This window comes from Ambystoma mexicanum, chromosome 3p, assembly GCF_040938575.1.
Source record: "Ambystoma mexicanum isolate Mex_15411 chromosome 3p, UKY_AmexF1_1, whole genome shotgun sequence".
Classification (NCBI taxonomy): Eukaryota; Metazoa; Chordata; class Amphibia; order Caudata; family Ambystomatidae; genus Ambystoma; species Ambystoma mexicanum.
This window is the reverse complement of record NC_090925.1, coordinates 267,429,444-267,449,441: the sequence shown is the minus strand read 5'-3', so window position 1 is coordinate 267,449,441 and position 19,998 is coordinate 267,429,444.

Here is a 19,998-nt window from a genome sequence, read left to right as displayed (position 1 = left end):
GTACTCACAAGTGTTTGCTCATGCGTCCTGTATAATAAATGTTGTGACAGTACCATTTTCCTTCCTGTCAACACCTCATGAGGACTGATACCTGTTGCTTCAGCAGAAGTCAACCTAATGGCCATCAACACTAAAGGTAATCGCAAATCCCAACTAGAACCTGCCTCCGCTACAAACTTCTTTAATATCTCCACAACAGATCTATTGCAATGTTCAACATTCCCAGAAGAGGCGGGCCGATATGCGATATGCAATTTCCTTTTTACCCTCAATATCTGCCACACCTTGCTCATTAAGGCGCTTGTGCAATGACTTCCTATGTCGGACTCTTTCCTTTGTAGTAACCCAAATCTTGAAAATATGTGATTTACCAGCAACGTAGCTGCTGTTTGTGCACTACAAGCTGGTGCAGGAATACCTTCTACCCATTTCAACATTAAACACCCCAAGGTCAAAAGATATTGGTTTCCCCTACTCGATCTCTTTACAGACCCTATATAGTTGATTTGTAAATACGACCATGGAAGGGTTAAACCTCTTTTCATTAATGGAGCTCTATGCATTGGTGAAGCAGGTTTAAATTGTGCACATACCAGACACCCCATGGTATATCATTCCACATCTTGGGACATGTGTGGCCAGTAACCATAATCTTTCAGTATCTCTAAAGTTTTTTGTGAACCTCTGTGTCCTGCAGTTATTGTATCATGTGCATGGTGTAACATTAGCCCTCTGAAGGTAAGAGGTACCACCCACTGTATCTGCCCTGTCATGGATTCCCTAATCATCAGACCATCCTGTAGTTTAATTCATTTTTTGTTCTTTAATAACACTATCAACTCTTCTTTTCCTGTACAATCATTTTCAGGTAAAGGATTTTGTTCAGGGTCCATCAAATGATTATATTAGATCCCCAATACTGGACCCTCTTTTTGTGCCTTAATCATATCCTAATCTGGTGCATGATAACTCCATTGCACTACAGGTTGTTCAACTTCTTTTGGAGGTTTAGAGTGTGTAACTGCATCTACTTGTATTTCACCAATTAAGTGTTCAATGGGCAACCATTCTCCCATAACAGTCCCAATCTTGCTTGATCTGCTCTATCATTTCCCTCTTTATCCTCTCCTGGTCTTTTCAAATGTCCCCAAACTTTTCACCAGTATATTGTTAAATCATACTCTGACACTAATTTGTCTATAGCTTGAATCATTTTCCCATGTTTGATGGGCTTTTTGTTATATGTGAGCATGCCCCTTGCTTTCCAGCCAGGCAAATATTCTACAAAGCTATTTTGTGCATAATCAGAATCAATCACCAGGATAATTTCACTGAATTTGTTATCAACTGCAGTAGTAATTGCTTTATAAATGGCTGCTATCTCTGCTATTTGGCTACTCCTAGCCCCAATTCTCATTCCTATACTAGGAATGTCCACACATCTCAACCAGACGTTTCCTATCCCTGACACCAACTGTTTATTGCTGTCATTTTCAATGTGAAAAGCACACCCATCAACATACACAATTGGCAATTCCTTGCATGTATTTTCATCAAAAGCTTTATGTGGTGATTGTTCAAACTCCTGCAAACTGGACTCCACTCTACCTCATCTGATACACACTCAGCTGCACAGTCATGTAGATCTGCCAACCCTTGAGCAATTGGACTCTTTTTATTCTGGCCATATCTCACTTCTACAGCCCTGCAATGCCAATGTCCATGACGTAATTATGGACTGTGCTAGATTGCCTGATCTAATCCTTTTACTCTGTAAAAACTGCAATGGTTGATGATTTGTCTCAATGATCAACTTTTCCCCTTGAACAATAGGATGAATATGTTGCAATGCCCATACAGTGGTCAAAAGAGCCTTTTCACATTCACTGAATTTAGTTTGAACCTGAGAAAATGCCTTACTTTCATAAGCAATAGTTTTATAGTTTGAATCATGTTTTTGAGATAATACTGTTGACATACACTGCTCAGTGAATCCTATTTCTACAAAAAAATATGTATTCTTTATGGGATAGGCCAAGCATGGAGCCTTTATGAGACATTCCTTCAATTTAGCAACTGCCTCAGATTGCTCCTTTTCCCATTTCCAGGGTGTATTCAGCTTCAATAGTTCAGTCAATGGTTGAGTGATTACAGCATAATTTTCAATACATTTCCTGATATATCCTGTCACTCCTAATAGACTTTTTAAACCTTTCATGTTTCTAGGATCTTTCAACTTCTGTATGACCTCCACCTTTTTCTTTTGTGGATTTAACCCGTGTTCAGTTACTTCATGTCTTAAGAAATTCACCTTTTTCTTGCACCATTGGGCCGTCTGTAAAGATACTTTGGCACCCGCCTTCTGCAATTGGTCAAGTACATGTCTAATTTCATCAAAATGACTTTTTAAGCTTTCATTTTTTATTAGGACATCATCTACATAAATGATGGTTCCTCTTTCTTCTTCATCTGGCATAGCTTTTCTAAAAAATATGCCAAATTTGGTCCCACTATTGACATACCCAAATGGTGTTCTGGACCAAGCGTATTGCGTTTTATCAAATGAAAATGCAAATAAATTCTGAATGTCTTCTGCCAATGGCACACACCAGTACCAAGATGTAAGATCTAATGTGGTAAATACCGTTGACCCATGCACCTGAAGAAGGCCTTGATCAATGAATGGCAGCGGCCATCTAGACACTGGCACTCTTTTATTTAATTCCCTCATGTCTGCACACAGACGCCATTGACAATTTGGCTTTAATACACCCAAAGTGGGAGTGTTGGAGATACTGTGAATGGGTCTGATAATTCCCATAGACTCCAAGTTTTTAATTATCTCTGTCAATGCCTCCAAGCATGCCAGTGGCAATCGATATTGGGGCACAAATACTGGATTTCTACCACACCCCTCTGGTAATTTTGCAACATGTAAATCAGTTAGGCTGCAATCATATGCGTCTTTGGCAAAAACCTCCTTAAATTCCATAAATATTTTTCTCAATTCATTCTTATGCGCTTCACTATCGCAGGCATCTGCTAACAGAATCTGGTCCTCTACCATTTTTGAAAATTCTGGGAAATCTCTGTGCTTTCTTCCAACTGTGTGACTGTATCTCTCTGCAGAGTTGCCACTTTTAAATATTTTGGCATATCAGCCTCCATTTCAATGTGCCAATTCCTGTTTCATTTTCTTTTAAATCAAATAATATACAATTCTCTTGGTGACAGCACACTGCCTCATTGGAATCATAAGGGTACACAGACTGAGTTTTGAACATCCCTTTGGGTTGAGAATCGAGGGACTCTGGCAACACACCCTGTGCATCTACATATCTCTCAGGTATATTTCCAATCACCATATTGTTGAAATCTGCAGTATAATGTGATTTTCATATTGCCATTCGTAACACGAAATTCTCTTCTAAATGAACATCTTGACATCCTTTATTATCCACCATGATTTTGACGGACCCCTCCCCAATATCTACCAATGGGGTGTATTCATAGTCCAGCCCTTGCTGTTTCATGGACTCATTCAAGCACACAAATGCATCAGATTCCTTCATTTCCTGTCTATTTTTACACTTTATTGTTATAGCAACCTGCCTGGTGAATGCAGGAATCGTAATATCCTTCTTCACCTGTAGTTCAATTGCATATGGCACCAATTGTGCACTATGATAAGCCTTTCATTTGTCTTCAAATTCGGGCGCAGGCCCGCCTAGCCGGGACCATACTTTTGGTTAAGGGAATCTAACACCATACACATCCTGTGCATGATATCATTGCCCAGGTAAAAATCATTATGTGTTCGACTCACTATCCACACATTATGGTAGATGATTTTTTGTCCAACAGTAATCTGGATTGTCCAATCCAGAGATATATTGGTTTTTAATTCTAAACTTTGGAATCTCCTCCCTTTCCATCATTCTCTGCAGTGGTTTCTCAATAACAAAACTCCTTTCCTGTTCAAGTGCCAAAGTGGCTTTTACCATTTCAGAATGGCCATTTATACCAATATGAATCCTTGGCTGCTCATCTTCCATATGTATTTCAGCAAGAGTGGTGATGTGTTTTTCTGTGTCTGCTTTAGGGATGGTGTTCTGTTTGCATTTCTTTTCTTTTAAATAGAAGCGCAATGTGTGTTCCTCTATTTCAGTTTGCCATTTCCTCCTAGGATCCAAATAAATTTGCACGGATATTTTTTCTTTTTCGCTTTGCATTTTGTCCTGACACATCAAATTAACAGTGCCACTAGGCACACAGCTATTCTGGAGATATACTTCCACTGAATCATTTGATTTGGCAACAATATGGCATTCATTTACACTGCTGTTTTGTGACTTTATTTTCTTGACCCCATTTACCCCACCAATGAGAGGAGACAATCTTTTCAGGCAATCTGTTCCCATCAAGAATGAATTTCACTAATAGATGTGATCAATTCTTCCTGTTTCATTCTGTGTTTTCCTATCTTTATGTGAACTTCAGTGGCACCTTCAATAGGCAACGCCTCACCGTTAGAATTATGTACTGTGCCTTCACTTTGTCTCACTTTAATCTGATTCTGTGGAGATCTCCCATCATTAATACTTTTTACCAATTCTTTGGACATAATTGTGGCCTCTGCACCTGTGTCAATCATCAGAAATGTATTGCACTTCTCTTCCACAGTAATGGGAGCATAATACCTGTCCTCAACTTCCTTCAATACACACAAAAGGTGCACATTTTTACTGATTTCAGGACTCACTTTTCTCAGACCCTTCTCACTCTTGGCTAAGCACATCAGTAAATAAAAGGACATTTTACCTTCCTTTCTTTTTGTTTCCATTTCAGAAACATTGCCCATCTCCCCATGTTCAGAGGTCATTTGGAGTGTGGCCACTGTTCGCCCTTCTGTCCGCGAAACATCAGAGTTCACACTGCAATTCTCCAACTGAATATGCGTATAAACATCACCTGATAGGTTGTCATTTTCTAATTATGGGCATTTATTGGTATTTGGCATGATATTAGTCTTTTTAATTTCTTCAAAAATATGTGGCTCAAAGAACTCTTCAGGTGACTGATCTGTACCCTCCTTTTTGGTACTTATTTTCCTGCCAGCATTTTATTAGCATATTGATTGTCTACGGAGGGTGTTCTAACATTCACATCTACTCCCTCATCAATTATTTTATCAGTGCATAAGTTGTCTTTCTTAAATCTGTCTCTTTGTTCCTTTGGAAGTTTATATTTTTCCCCTTTTCATTTTTCATTTGTACAGACTTCCAACGTATGATTCAACGCTAGGTTAAACCAAACCTCTTTTTTTTATGTTTTCGCAACTTCTGTCTCATGTTCATTTGCAGGTATTTTCATGTTTAAATTATCAAGCAGCTCAGGACCATTATGCAAACCCGGCTTGTGGGAATCTGTCTTTTTATCATTGCAGGTGTCATGAATACTTAGTCACTTATTATCAGAAGCCACCAGGTCCCTTCTATGACCTTCTGCCCCTGCCCCTTCATTTGATGACTGTTTTTGAACTGTACAAGTTTTCGTATTTGTTCAGCCAACATTTTTACTTGGGCTTCGAGACACTGGAACCTTTCCATTTCACTAGAATCATCTCTTTGCGGCCTAGGCGGTATTGGTTGTTTTCCCCCTGGTTAAATCTATTCTGATATCGCTCAGTAGAGTGATTCCTATTTGAATAGTTTCTGAACTCTTGATTCATGTGAGGCGGGGAGCGGGGTGTACCTATTCTTTGGTTGTAATCCCCTGGTGGTGGTGATTGATTATATTGACGTGGAGCATAGTTCATATTCTGCCTCGTGTTTCGTCTCTCATTTTATGAGTACTGTTCCCTATGCTGATTCCCATTTTCAATAAATCGATCCACATACCGTGGTCTGTCCTGGTTGCCATATATCATGGTGTTGGGATCCAATCTGCTCTGTGTCCCCAATATCAGGTAGGGACTATTACTTATTTGATCTTGATTTTGTCTCTGATTGTGGTTCATGCCTGACATATCGGGCCGATATCCTGCCTGGGGTCTGACTCCTAGGTACCTACGGCTAATTTAACTCTCTCTATTACTAGGATCATGTGACTGATACTTCGGTGCCAATGGCGGCAACCTCTGTGGAGTACCCCTCTGTTCGGGCTTCATATTATTTTTGCCTGGACTTTGAGCAGACTTAAGTGAAATTTAGCCAACCTGATCTCATTACTGTTGCCGAGGATTCTTCAGATTCTGATCTTGGTTCTTTCATTTTATCCCCCTCTCTACCCTGACAGTAGAGCACTTCATACAGTTTGGTACCTGGGTGCACAATCCATTCAAGAGACTTCTCACGATCAAACTCGCGGACTAACTGTGATATAATGTCTTTCTGTAAACCATAAAAATAGGCAGTTTTAAACTCATTGGAATTGGGATTAAAAGATACATCAAAACGAGAAAAGGCTCATTTTAAGTCTTGAAGAAATCGGTGAGGTGATGTATTTGGCCCAGCTGTGATCATATATGCAGCTTTTTTCGCCTCCTGTAATGACTGAAAAATGACACCCAACCTCTTTTTCAAATTCTGCCCATCACATGTTCTCCTGTTCATTCAATCCTATGATGATACTTGCTGTGGGATCATCCAGAGTTAAGTGAAAGTATTGTCTGTATAGTTCCTTGGGTATGTTTAGGGCTTTAAATATATCATGCACCGCTTCTAAGTGGTCTTCTATACAGCACTCCCCTCCTTTTTTAAACGGTTTGATCAGGGCCGTGATTGACTTCATTATCTTTATAGGGCTACTTGGCGCTATATTTGGAATTGCATTCCTTTGTGGTTCAACCCTTGTCTCAGGTGTATGGGATTGGTGGTAACCCCCAATGGGTGAGTCAAACCCCGCAAAAGGGCTGCAACCAAGTCCAGACACCGGCACAGCCAGCAGGATGCTATTTCCCCGTGTAGAAATGGAATTCACCTCAATCCCATTGAATGTGGTGCCCTGTCGCTTGTCCTGAGACCTGAAACCGCATATCTGCTGTTCCAAATCTTTGCACTTTTTAAGGAATCGGTCTGCCTCCTTACGCAGGCAAGTGTTTTCATCACTCATTTTATTAATCACATTTTGCATTTGACATTCATTAAACTCTTTGTCCCGCTTGTCCCTTTCTTGAAACATTTTAGCTATCTCTTGTTCAACAGTCTGTAGCTCACCTTCTTTCTCTAGATTCTCTCTTAGTAAAACTCGTATTTCTAAAATAGCCTCCTCTTCATCTTGTCTAATGTGACCTTCCAACCCTTTTAGGTGTTTTAATTCTTGTTCACTGCCCTCAAATTGTTTTCTCCTTTGAGACAGCTGAGTGTCGAATTCTTTACACCTTGATTGCATGTTTTTTTACATACCTCCAGTTCTGCTCTTAACTTTTTCTCCTGTTCACAAGTTCCATCTAATTCGACTTTTAGTCTGCTAATTAGCTTAGCATCATTTTCTTGCATTCGCAGAGACCTATTTAAAATTGACCATGTTTTGGCACAGAGCTGTATCAAACAGTCTTTAAATGTTTGTCAGCAGCATTAAATAATCTCAGAAGACATACATGAATTATGCTACCCTCTCCAAAAATGCTGTCCACTGGTTCTTTCTGAACTTCCCCATAGATACGGTCATACTGTGGCATCCTTTTGTGACCATGTTCCATGTGCATATAATTTTGGCTCCAAATATTTCACCAATTCTGGGAATGTGGCATCAATTTGAGACATTCTGAGATTCACTCTGTGTCACACTGCTCTCACAAAATGAGTTCCCTTTAATGCACATATGGCAGTGTGGAACACACTTGCCATGCCCAGTAGTTGCCCTACAGTCTGTTCCCACAGGCCCAATGCACCATTTTTGTAGGAGGTTTTGCCTTTTTGGGCAAATTCGGAATTTGGCAGTATTTTCTTACTGTGATATTTTGGAGGTAAATCGGTGGTAAACTGGCTTTACCACTAGAGATAGTTTAGTATTACCATATCTTGGTGATAATATAGTGTTAGCTTGTGTTGGTGGTAATTTTTAGTGGTATCTTACTTGTGGTATTTTCAGAATTACCTTATTTTGTGGTAGAGTGGTGAGCATATTTTTTTATACTACCACCCCATCATAAAACAAACCTTTCCTCCCTAGTGAAATACCTCTTGGTCGCCCTAAGAGAATCCCCCAGACCTATCACATTTTCAGGGAACACAGTGAGTTTATTCAGAATACCACCTTTTGTATGTGGCTTGTGTTGCTGGCTTATTCACATCCAGTAACCTATGTGTCTTATATGACACTGCATTCTTTCCCGCATGCAAAGAAGGACTAATTCACACCTATACACATCTTCCTGCCTGGCAGATAGTCTTGTTTATTACTTTTAACACTGGTGATAAAATGGTAAGTGCTTTAGCGCCTCAGCATGAACAACACATCTTTAGGATTTTCCTTTCCCTTTAAAATGACTGATAGACTCATGAAATAAAGCACATAAGAAAAATCCAAAATGCTTTCAATACACAATATATTACACAATCATGATAACAAGGTTACATTATGTGTTGTTACAATCATTTGCCTTTACCACGTTTGTCATAGCCTCGAGCCTAGTAAAGATAACAGAGAAGCGAGAAAAATAAAACGACAACAGAAAGAAGCACTTTGCATGGCAACTACACATGGAGAAATCTGACACATTTTATATCAAAATACATAATGTTTTGTCATAACTTCAGCACCTTAAGCTAATGTAATTACATGTCAGCCATTCTCACATACTCCTCACTTAACTTCACTCACCCAGAGCTTATCTTTGCGACCTCACAGCTCACAGGCAGAATTCGGAACTCCTTCGGCTTCAATGCTAGTAAGCCGTCTTTTTTATGGGCTGCCAGCTGTGTTCAAGGCTGCATTCCCTGAGTCTCCATTCAAATACATCAGCAGCTCCTGGATCCCTGGCTGTTTGCATTCAGCTCCCAAACAGCTCTGAATTCTTCATCTCACTTTGCGCATTAAAAACACTCTCCCTGTCTATCAACTGACATCAGCTGGCTGTGCCACCTCGCTTTCCCTACCAATCATAGTGCAAGAATGTTTTGTAAAAAAACTTTATCTGTGCTCCAGAACAATGAAAGCTTCAGCCCAGCAAAGCAATTGTTTCAATTTCCTTTCCTGCTGGTGCATATTTCTGCTTTTCATGAAGAAAATTGAATGTATCTCACAGTGCTCACGAACTGCATTACAATGTTAGAGGGATTGGGGTTAATATATTAGTAATACAATTAGTATCAGGTTAGTTAATTATGTATTTCTAATGCAGTTCCACACAGATGAAAACATCCCAATTGTAAAATATGCACATTTTTAAAATGACAGCACACTGTGCTCAAAGCTTCCAAAACTAAACCAATTATGCTGATTTAGCTAAATGCTTTCAAATAAAAAATAATGCTTGCTGAAAAACTGTGCCTGGCACCTATTTCGAAATGGCTGCATTTCCATGCTGCATACTGCCAATAAACTACATGCTTTTTAAAAATAATGCTTACTGAAAACTGTGCCTGGCTGCCTTTCCATACTGCAAGTAAAATCCCCATATGTATCCTTACAAGTCACATGATGACCCCCGAAGATATCCGCAGAGCTGACGGACATCTGCGGATACCATTGGGTGGGAGACCATGGGCCGCATGCTCTTGGGTGTCCACAAACTGGTATGCTGTCCACGGATTAATTAAAAGTGCGTCATGTGAGACCGCACATGCCCAGACACGGCGTGATATCCGCGGACACCTCATATTGAGACCGGACATCCCGGACAGTCGTATTGTCTGCGGACTACTAAAGGGTGTTTTAAAAAAAAAAAAAATTATGTCAGAACAATATACAACATATTTATAGTGTACAAAATACATTTATTTATGAAAGGGATGGGATATCGGAATGGGAAACATAAATAGGAGAATTTGGAATTTCTATACAATGATCAGTAGAGGAGGAAGGGAGCGAAGTTTCATCAACGTGTTTTTCATGTATACTTTGAGAATTTGAACTGGTTGATTGTTGGGGGCAAGAGGGAGAGGTACAAGAAGGACAGTGATAATCAACATTTCTAATAACATGATTTTTAACATAATTTAAAAGTTTGTTAAAGTCATTACTAAGTTTATCCAATTTTGCTGACAAGATCATGATTTCATTGTGTGCAGTTGGGGATAGAGATTGCCTTTCTGATTCCTGGGATTCTCGGTCATTAAACTGGGGTGCTGTTTCTTCATGTAAAGTATGTGCTTTAAGAAAAGAAGATATTATAATTTGAATGAGCGCTGTATAAATTACATTGTTTATATTGAAAGATGTATTGTTTACCATTAGAGATGTCATCATCACTTATGTCCTTTTTGGGAAGTTTATCTTGCACCAATGAAGTGTGTTTGTCATTTCTGTGAAAATAAAGAAATAGTGCTTTTCGCTTATAGGAAATGTTTAAATAATAAATGGTAATAATAGAGAAATAAATACAGTGTTCTTACTATTTGGTAAGAGGTAGGTTTGCAATGAGCACTTGGTGTATGTGAGTCTGTATGAAGATTTGTCTTGAAGGGGTAATATGAGGTGTACAGTTATGGTTTGTGCTTTGTGCATTCCATTATATTGTGTGCTAAATGAAGAAATATTTGTACATTTTCAAATGATGATTTGTACAAAAAGCTATATTTGTGGTAAATATAAGTAATGTTGTTTTATGTATATGTGTCAGCACCCAATGAGCAAGGCAGACGGCACGACATGACGGTTAACTCAGCATGGCAGTTCAAGAGGAGGCGAAAGACGATGAATACCGAGAGGGTGACCAGGAGAGAAGTGACCTTGACCTTTCCAATCAAGGCCTGGGTAACCACCCCAGATGGAAACATTAGTCTGCAAACAATAGCCAGCGTGTGTTGCAGCAGATGTCTACGGTACATGAGACCCTCCTCCGCTGATAACCAAGACGGTGAGAGATGCGAGTCTCTCTGGTACCAACATTGACTCGAAGGAGAAGAAAGCCAAGCAGTTTATCACAGCCGGTGAATCGAGGGAAAAGCCGATAAGAAACCGAACTGTGTTGAACAATAATTAGCCAACGGCTAAATTGAACTTTGAAAAGCTAAAGAGGGGGAAAACTAGCAACAGAGGAGGCCGGCACTTCATGGGTGCTCAATCAGGATTACTCTGGGTAATTACCCGATGGTAGAAAGACTACCGTAACCAGAAGTCCTTGGGAAGAGGCGGGAAGAGGTCAAAGTGGTCATTCAGGGGTCTTGTAAAATCCTCTGTACCGTTGAAGTCTTTGACCAACAGATTATTGGGAATCTAAGGGAAATGAATAATGCATGGTAAAATGGGTGTATGAACAGTGTTACAAAGGTTGGCAAGAGGGATGCTGATGAAAAAGGGGAGACGCCTGAAGTCCTTATTAACAGTGTGTTGACAGGAGTGAACCCGGCAGAGGGTTGTCCACAGTGAACTGTTTTAGTGAAAGTAGGGAAAGCCATAGTGAACCCGGATTAGGGAGGCTTACTTCTGAAAGTGGTCCAAGCCCGAAGGAGGGAGATCTAGGGGTGGAAAGTTACCACCCAACGTTCATTGAAAAGGAACTGTTGAATCGATTTGTTGAATACGATTTGTGAAGGGTTTACGCCCGGAAGATGGGGGCCCAGGGTGAAACCATTACCCAAGATATATGTAAAGCAGAACTTTGTGTTTATTTGTTTGTTTGTTGGATACATCAGGCCTAGACGGCAAGAAACGTTTTATTCAAAACAGACTTGGCCCTCAAAGAACCCGACAGCTGATGCAGAACTGTCTGTTCGTGCTGGTAAAGCTTGAGCGTGTGCTGTGCTCCAAGGTCCCACCTTGTCCCATGGTGAAAACGTGGTGAAGGGAGACCCCCTGGAAATCACATCCTGGCTTATTATTTGAGAACACTTCTTCCTTTATTGAAACCCTATCCCATACTCTTTCTGTAATTAGTTGTAAGGATTTGACAATGTTTTTTTATTTAGTATAGGCCCTTTTATTTGACACAACACCAATTGTACTGCCTTATTTTTCATTTGATGGTCGACACTTGTTCCCATCTTAGATTTAGGTTTAGGTTAGGGGTTTTTCTACCCTGCATTCATTGTTCAATAAACATCCTTGAACTATGATCACTTGTGTCTGTCTTTACTGTTGCCACCATGAGTTCCTTACAAAGTAAAACCGAAAACCCCAGAAATTTACCAGTTATGGTAAGCTAACCAACCATAACTCATGACAGCATAGTGCACTGCTAATATTAACAGGCAAGACATCAAAGATTACATCACAAATGTCATTGAAGACATCACTGATGACATCACAGAATAAATTAATTTTTATAAACAGTCCGAGGGGTTGTGTTTATAATGTTGTTAACGCAATGTCAGGGGTGATCGGGAGACCTATAATGAACTACTTAATTTATTATAGAATGTACTAATCTAAACAAAACATAGTCAGGCCGATTCATTGAATAATTAGCGCGGCGCAAGTGGCCAAAAACGTGCGAATCGCAGTGGAATAGCGAAAAACGCAGTGCAAGTGCGAAAATCGCACGAAAAGCAGCGCACATCGATTCATGGAAGGCCGTGCGCGAGAAAACCATTGGATGTGCGATGAAAAAATGGGGGGCGCACGTTGGCGCACAGGCCATCTAACTGCGTGCGCCAGGTCACAGCGAAAATCGCACAGGCCACAGCGAAAATCGCACATAGCGCGGCGCACGCAACAAAAGTAGGCGGAACACGGGGTGTAACACTCGGAATGGGGAACAACTTGCCAAAATGTGGGCGTCACGGGGGAAGTACAGGGTACAAGTGCGCGGAACGCCCACACGCTCGCCTACAACACGTATTCATGGAATAGAATAGGGCAAAAAAGCGCACGCTCAAACCAGCGCACAGGCACAAACACGACCGCCACAAGAAAGCAGGCGGTAGCGTCTCTGCGCCTGTAAGAAATGTGCGCCAAAAGGTGCGCCAACAAATAGCACCTATATACAGCCATGATGAATGTCCTATACTGTGGCCCTCCAGGACAAATGACGTGCAAAGGGGGACCGACAAACACGGACACCCGCTAACAAAAAATACGTGTGCGTGTATACCGGGGTGCACGGGAAGTCTCACATGCGATTTGTCAGGGTACGTGGATTTCAGGGGTGCGCGGGAAGTTCCACACGCAATTTGTCAGGGTACGTGGATTTCAGGGGTGCGCGGGAAGTTCCACACGCGATTTGTCAGGGTACGTGGATTGCAGGGGTGCGCGGGAAGTTCCACACGCGATTTGTCAGGGTACGTGGATTTCAGGGGTGCGCGGGAAGTTCCACACGCGATTTGGCCGGGTACGTGGATTTCAGGGGTGCGCGGGAAGTACCACACGCGATTTGTCAGGGTACGTGGATTGCAGGGGTGCGCCGGAAGTTCCACACGCGATTTGTCAGGGTACGTGGATTTCAGGGGTGCGCGGGAAGTTCCACACGCGATTTGGCCGTGTACGTGGATTTCAGGGGTGCGCGGGAAGTTCCACACGCGATTTGGCCGGGTACGTGGATTTTAGGGGTGCGCGGGAAGTACCACAATCGATTTGTCAGGGTACGTGGATTGCAGGGGTGCGCGGGAAGTTCCACACGCGATTTGTCAGGGTACGTGGATTTCAGGGGTGCGCGGGAAGTTCCACACGCGATTTGGCTGTGTACGTGGATTTCAGGGGTGCGCGGGAAGTTCCACACGCGATTTGGCCGGGTACGTGGATTTCAGGGGTGCGCGGGAAGTTCCACACGCGATTTGTCAGGGTATGTGGATTTCAGGGGTGCGCGGGAAGTTCCACACGCGATTTGGCCGGGTACGTGGATTTCAGGGGTGCGCGGGAAGTTCCACACGCGATTTGTCAGAGTACGTGGATTTCAGGGGTGCGCGGGAAGTTCCACACGCAATTTGGCCGGGTACGTGGATTTCAGGGGTGCGCGGGAAGTTCCACACGCGATTTGTCAGGGTACATGGATTTCAGGGGTGCGCGGGAAGTTCCACACGCGATTTGTCAGGGTACGTGGATTTCAGGGGTGCGTGGGAAGTTCCACACGCGATTTGGCCGGGTACAAGGATTTCAGGGGTGCGCGGGAAGTTCCACACGCGATTTGGCTGGGCACGTGTATGACAGGGGTACGCAGGAAATTCTACACGCGATTTGGCTGTGTGCTCCCAGGTATTCCCTGTACACCCTCCACGGCCCCTGCAGGCAGCACACACCACAGGGGACTACCCTGCACACCTGCTCATGTCACCCAGCACCCCCACCCATGTCTCCCACCACCCCCACCCCCCAGCCACCAGGGGCACCCTCCACCAGGCCCCCACTCATGTCTCCCACCACCCCCACCCCCCTGCAGTGCAGGGGCACCCTCCACCAGGCCCCCACCCATGTCCCCTATCACCCCCACCCCCCAGCAGTGCAAGGGCACACTCCATCAGGCCCCCACTCATGTCTCCCACCACCCCCACCCCCCAGCCACCAGGGGCAGCCTCCACCAGGCCCCCACTCATGTCTCCCACCACCCCCACCCCCCAGCATCCAGGGGCACCCTCCACCAGGCCCCCACCCATGTCTCCCCCCACCCCCACCCCCCAGCAGTGCAGGGGCACCCTCCACCAGGCCCCCACCCATGTCTCCCACCACCCCAGCCACCAGGGGCACCCTCCACCAGGCCCCCACTCATGTCTCCCACCACCCCCACCCCCCAGCAGTGCAGGGGCACCCTCCACCAGGCCCCCACTCATGTCTCCCACCACCCCCACCCCCAGCATCCAGGGGCACCCTCCACCAGGCCCCCACCCATGTCTCCCACCACCCCCACCCCCCAGCAGTGCAGGGGCACCCTCCATCAGGCCCCCACCCATGTCTCCCACCACCCCCACCCCCCAGCCACCAGGGGCACGCTCCACCAGGCCCCCACTCATGTCTCCCACCACCCCCACCCCCCAGCAGTGCAGGCTCACCCTCCACCAGGCCCCCACCCATGTCTCCCACCACCCCCACCCCCCAGCCACCAGGGGCACCCTCCACCAGGCCCCCACTCATGCCTCCCACCACCCCCACCCCCCAGCATCCAGGGGCACCCTCCACCAGGCCCCCACCCATGTCTCCCACCACCCCCACCCCCCAGCAGTGCAGGGGCACCCTCCACCAGGCCCCCACCCATGTCCCCTATCACCCCCACCCCCCAGCAGTGCAGGGGCACCCTCCACCAGGCCCCCACCCATGTCTATCACCACCCCCACCCCCCAGCCACCAGGGGCACCCTCCACCAGGCCCCCACTCATGTCTCCCACCACCCCCACCCCCCAGCATCCAGGGGCACCCTCCACCAGGCCCCCACCCATGTCTCCCACCACCCCCACCCCCCAGCAGTGCAGGGGCACCCTCCACCAGGCCCCCACTCATGTCTCCCACCACCCCCACCCCCCAGCAGTGCAGGGGCACCCTCCACCAGGCCCCCACCCATGTCCCCTATCACCCCCACCCCCCAGCAGTGCAGGGGCACCCTCCACCAGGCCCCCACTCATGTCTCCCACCACCCCCACCCCCCAGCAGTGCAGGGGCACCCTCCACCAGGCCCCCACCCATGTCCCCTATCACCCCCACCCCCCAGCAGTGTAGGGGCACCCTCCACCAGGCCCCCACTCATGTCTCCCACCACCCCCACCCCCCAGCATCCAGGGGCACCCTCCACCAGGCCCCCACTCATGTCTCCCACCACCCCCACCCCCAGCCACCAGGGGCAGCCTCCACCAGGCCCCCACCCATGTCTCCCACCACCCCCACCCCCCAGCAGTGCAGGGGCACCCTCCACCAGGCCCCCACCCATGTCTCTCACCACCCCCACCCCCCAGCCACCAGGGGCAGCCTCCACCAGGCCCCCACCCATGTCTCCCACCACCCCCACCCCCCAGCCACCAGGGGCAGCCTCCACCAGGCCCCCACCCATGTCTCCCACCACCCCCACCCCCCAGCAGTGCAGGGGCACCCTCCACCAGGCCCCCACCCATGTCCCCTATCACCCCCACCCCCCAGCAGTGCAGGGGCACCCTCCACCAGGCCCCCACTCATGTCTCCCACCACCCCCACCCCCCAGCAGTGCAGGGGCACCCTCCACCAGGCCCCCACCCATGTCCCCTATCACCCCCACCCCCAGCATCCAGGGGCACCCTCCACCAGGCCCCCACTCATGTCTCCCACCACCCCCACCCCCCAGCAGTGCAGGGGCACCCTCCACCAGGCCCCCACCCATGTCCCCAATCACCCCCACCCCCCAGCAGTGCAGGGGCACCCTCCACCAGGCCCCCACTCATGTCTCCCACCACCCCCACCCCCCAGCAGTGCAGGGACACCCTCCACCAGGCCCCTACCCATGTCCCCTATCACCCCCCCAGCAGTGCAGGGGCACCCTCCACCAGGCCCCCACTCGTGTCTCCCACCACCCCCACCCCCAGCAGTGCAGGGGCACCCTCCACCAGGCCCCCACCCATGTCTCCCACCACCCCCACCCCCCAGCAGTGCAGGGGCACCCTCCACCAGGCCCCCACCCATGTCTCCCACCACCCCCACCCCCCAGCCACCAGGGGCAGCCTACACCAGGCCCCCACTCATGTCTCCCACCACCCCCACCCCCCAGCAGTGCAGGGGCAGCCTCCACCAGGCCCCCACCCATGTCTCCCACCACCCCCACCCCCCAGCATCCAGGGGCACCCTCCACCAGGCCCCCACCCATGTCTCCCACCGCCCCCACCCCCCAGCCACCAGGGGCAGCCTCCACCAGGCCCCCACTCATGTCTCCCAACACCCCCACCCCCCAGCAGTGCAGGGGCACCCTCCACCAGGCCCCCACCCATGTCCCCTATCACCCCCACCCCCCAGCAGTGCAGGGGCACCCTCCACCAGGCCCCCACCCATGTCTCCCACCACCCCCACCCCCCAGCAGTGCAGGGGCACCCTCCACCAGGCCCCCACCCATGTCCCCTATCACCCCCACCCCCCAGCCACCAGGGGCAGCCTCCACCAGGCCCCCACCCATGTCTCCCACCACCCCCACCCCCCAGCAGTGCAGGGGCACCCTCCACCAGGCCCCCACCCATGTCCCCTATCACCCCCACCCCCCAGCAGTGCAGGGGCACCCTCCACCAGGCCCCCACCCATGTCCCCTATCACCCCCACCCCCCAGCAGTGCAGGGGCACCCTCCACCAGGCCCCCACTCATGTCTCCCACCACCCCCACCCCCCAGCAGTGCAGGGGCACCCTCCACCAGGCCCCCACCCATGTCCCCTATCACCCCCACCCCCCAGCATCCAGGGGCACCCTCCACCAGGCCCCCACTCATGTCTCCCACCACCCCCACCCCCCAGCAGTGCAGGGGCACCCTCCACCAGGCCCCCACCCATGTCTCCCACCACCCCCACCCCCCAGCCACCAGGGGCAGCCTCCACCAGGCCCCCACCCATGTCTCCCACCACCCCCACCCCCCAGCAGTGCAGGGGCACCCTCCACCAGGCCCCCACCCATGTCTCCCACCACCCCCACCCCCCAGCCACAAGGGGCAGCCTCCACCAGGCCCCCACTCATGTCTCCCTGCACCCAGGTCCTCACAATCACCAACCATGTGCGTAATGGTCAGCCTCCACAGCCAAAAGGCCCTACCAAGTAACCCATTCACCTACATGGAAATGGAAATTACATGTTACACCCCCAACGTACATAAAGCAAATGAACCCATGTCTGTCACACACAATAGTTGGAAATGAATTGGAAAACACCCAACATGACATGCATGAAACCAATGAGATGATACCACACAGTGAAGTATGAAAACAAAATTGTATTAAAAAAATATGAATGCAAATGAAATGAAACAAACTACAATGCCAATGAAAAAAAGAAAAGGTGCATGTCCGTCCAAAAAAATTAAAAACACCAAATCCAAAAAAAATGTACTTCAAAGTCACATAAAAAATGAAATCAATCCGACAGAAAAAAAATAAATCCAAACACCATTGCTCCATGGAGAAGAAATAAAAAATTAAAAAATAAAACAATCCAATGAAGAACTATGTACAAAATATCCAAGGGTCCATGAGCCCAACTGAACAAAGGAAACCTACAAAAAACCCTTACAAAAATGCAACTATATACAAAAAGTGGAACTGTGTCCGTCGACTCCAAATCATAAGAATAAACAAATGAAACCTAAAACTAAAGAACTATATACAAAGGCGGCGGGCAAGTCCTGCGGCTCACTCCGTAGTGTTCCGGGCCAGGGCATCATCAAACTCCTCGTCTATGTCCCGGAGGCGGTCCTGTTCCATGGCCCCGAGGGTCCGCAGGGACGACGCCATCTGCTCCTCCAACCCCCTGCGGATTGCCTCGAGGCACTCGGCACGCCTCAGGGCCCTCCGCATGGAGTTCTCGGCCCTGACCATCGTGAGCCGCTCCTCTTCCGCCCGCCGCCGCTCCGCACCTATCTGCTGGCCCAACCGCAGCCACACGGAAGACACTTCCTGTCCTGGGTCCTCCTGCCCTCCGGCCGATGCTTGCCCCTCCGATGTTGATGGCCCCGAGCCATGATGCCTCCGACGTTGACTCTGCTGCTGCCTCCGACGCAACTGCCTCTGCCAGCACGACGGCATCCAGGCTGATGGAATCCACCGACGCCGTTGTGCACGTGCCCTGCCTGATGATGCCGGCACATCCTCCATCTGCTGGGGTACAGTTGCTGTGGTGTCCACCCCTGCTTGACCTCCGACTCCCGACTGTGGCAGGGATGGGATCCCCACCGAGCTGGCTGCATAGGTCAGGGCAGGTCCACAGGGGGCCCTGGTGGCATCTGGGCCGGAAGACGGCAAGGAGAACGACCGGCGGATAGCCTCCACAGAGGAGGAGAGGGCCACCAGATTGGCCGACACATGCAGGAAACCCCCGAACATGGAAGATCCCAATTGGGCCACGTCGGCACGGTGCTCTTCGTGATGTTGTGCGTGCTTCTCCCGGGAAGCACGCACGTCATCACGAATTGCACCCGCGCGCATCGCAACCCCAATCAGGACCTTCTCCATACGGACATGGGTCCCCTCGTCCGCCGGTGGAGGGGAGTCAGGTGACATGGACATCCCCTCTACCTGCGGACGGGCCTGGGACGGGGCATCCCTGCTGGTGCATGGTGGTGCACTCACAGGGTCAGGGACAGCGACATGCACAGGCCCCTCCACGGTGACCTGTGCTGCCTCCTGCCCCTGGCCCTGGACTGCACCACTTGCACCAGCAGGGATGCCCCCACCAGGCCCCATGTGTGCCCCTGTGGCGGCCTCCTCCTCCTCTGTGGAAACCACCAACCTGGATGGCTCCTCACCGTCTTCCACCGTAGCAGGCCCCTGTGGGGGCTCACCCACCACTTCCGCTGCAGCCGTGGGGGCATCCCCGCCGCCTTGCTCCACAGCGCCGTCTCCGCCCTCTTCTTCACTAGCCGCTGCGTAGAGGGAGACAAAGAACACAAGCATCAGGGTACTGTACAATGGTCCCCTAGACAGGAAGCAATAGCAGATGAGTACCACTGTGAAAGTACACTTCCATCATGTCCCTCCACAACACATGGGTCAGTCCAGGCAAAACACACACAGTAACAGGCATGGTGCATGCCATGGACATTTCCATACATGTCCAATGGACTCTTGAAACATACAATGATATGGAACTCACATGCATCATGGGTCATGCCTATCACATGCACACACTTCACCTCAGTCACATCCATCTGGCCCCATACACCCCAAACACAGCGGATACAAGGGTAACTAGGCTGCATCAGTGACTCTGTGCATTGTCACACACATGTGTCATGCATCCATGGCATGCACAAGTCA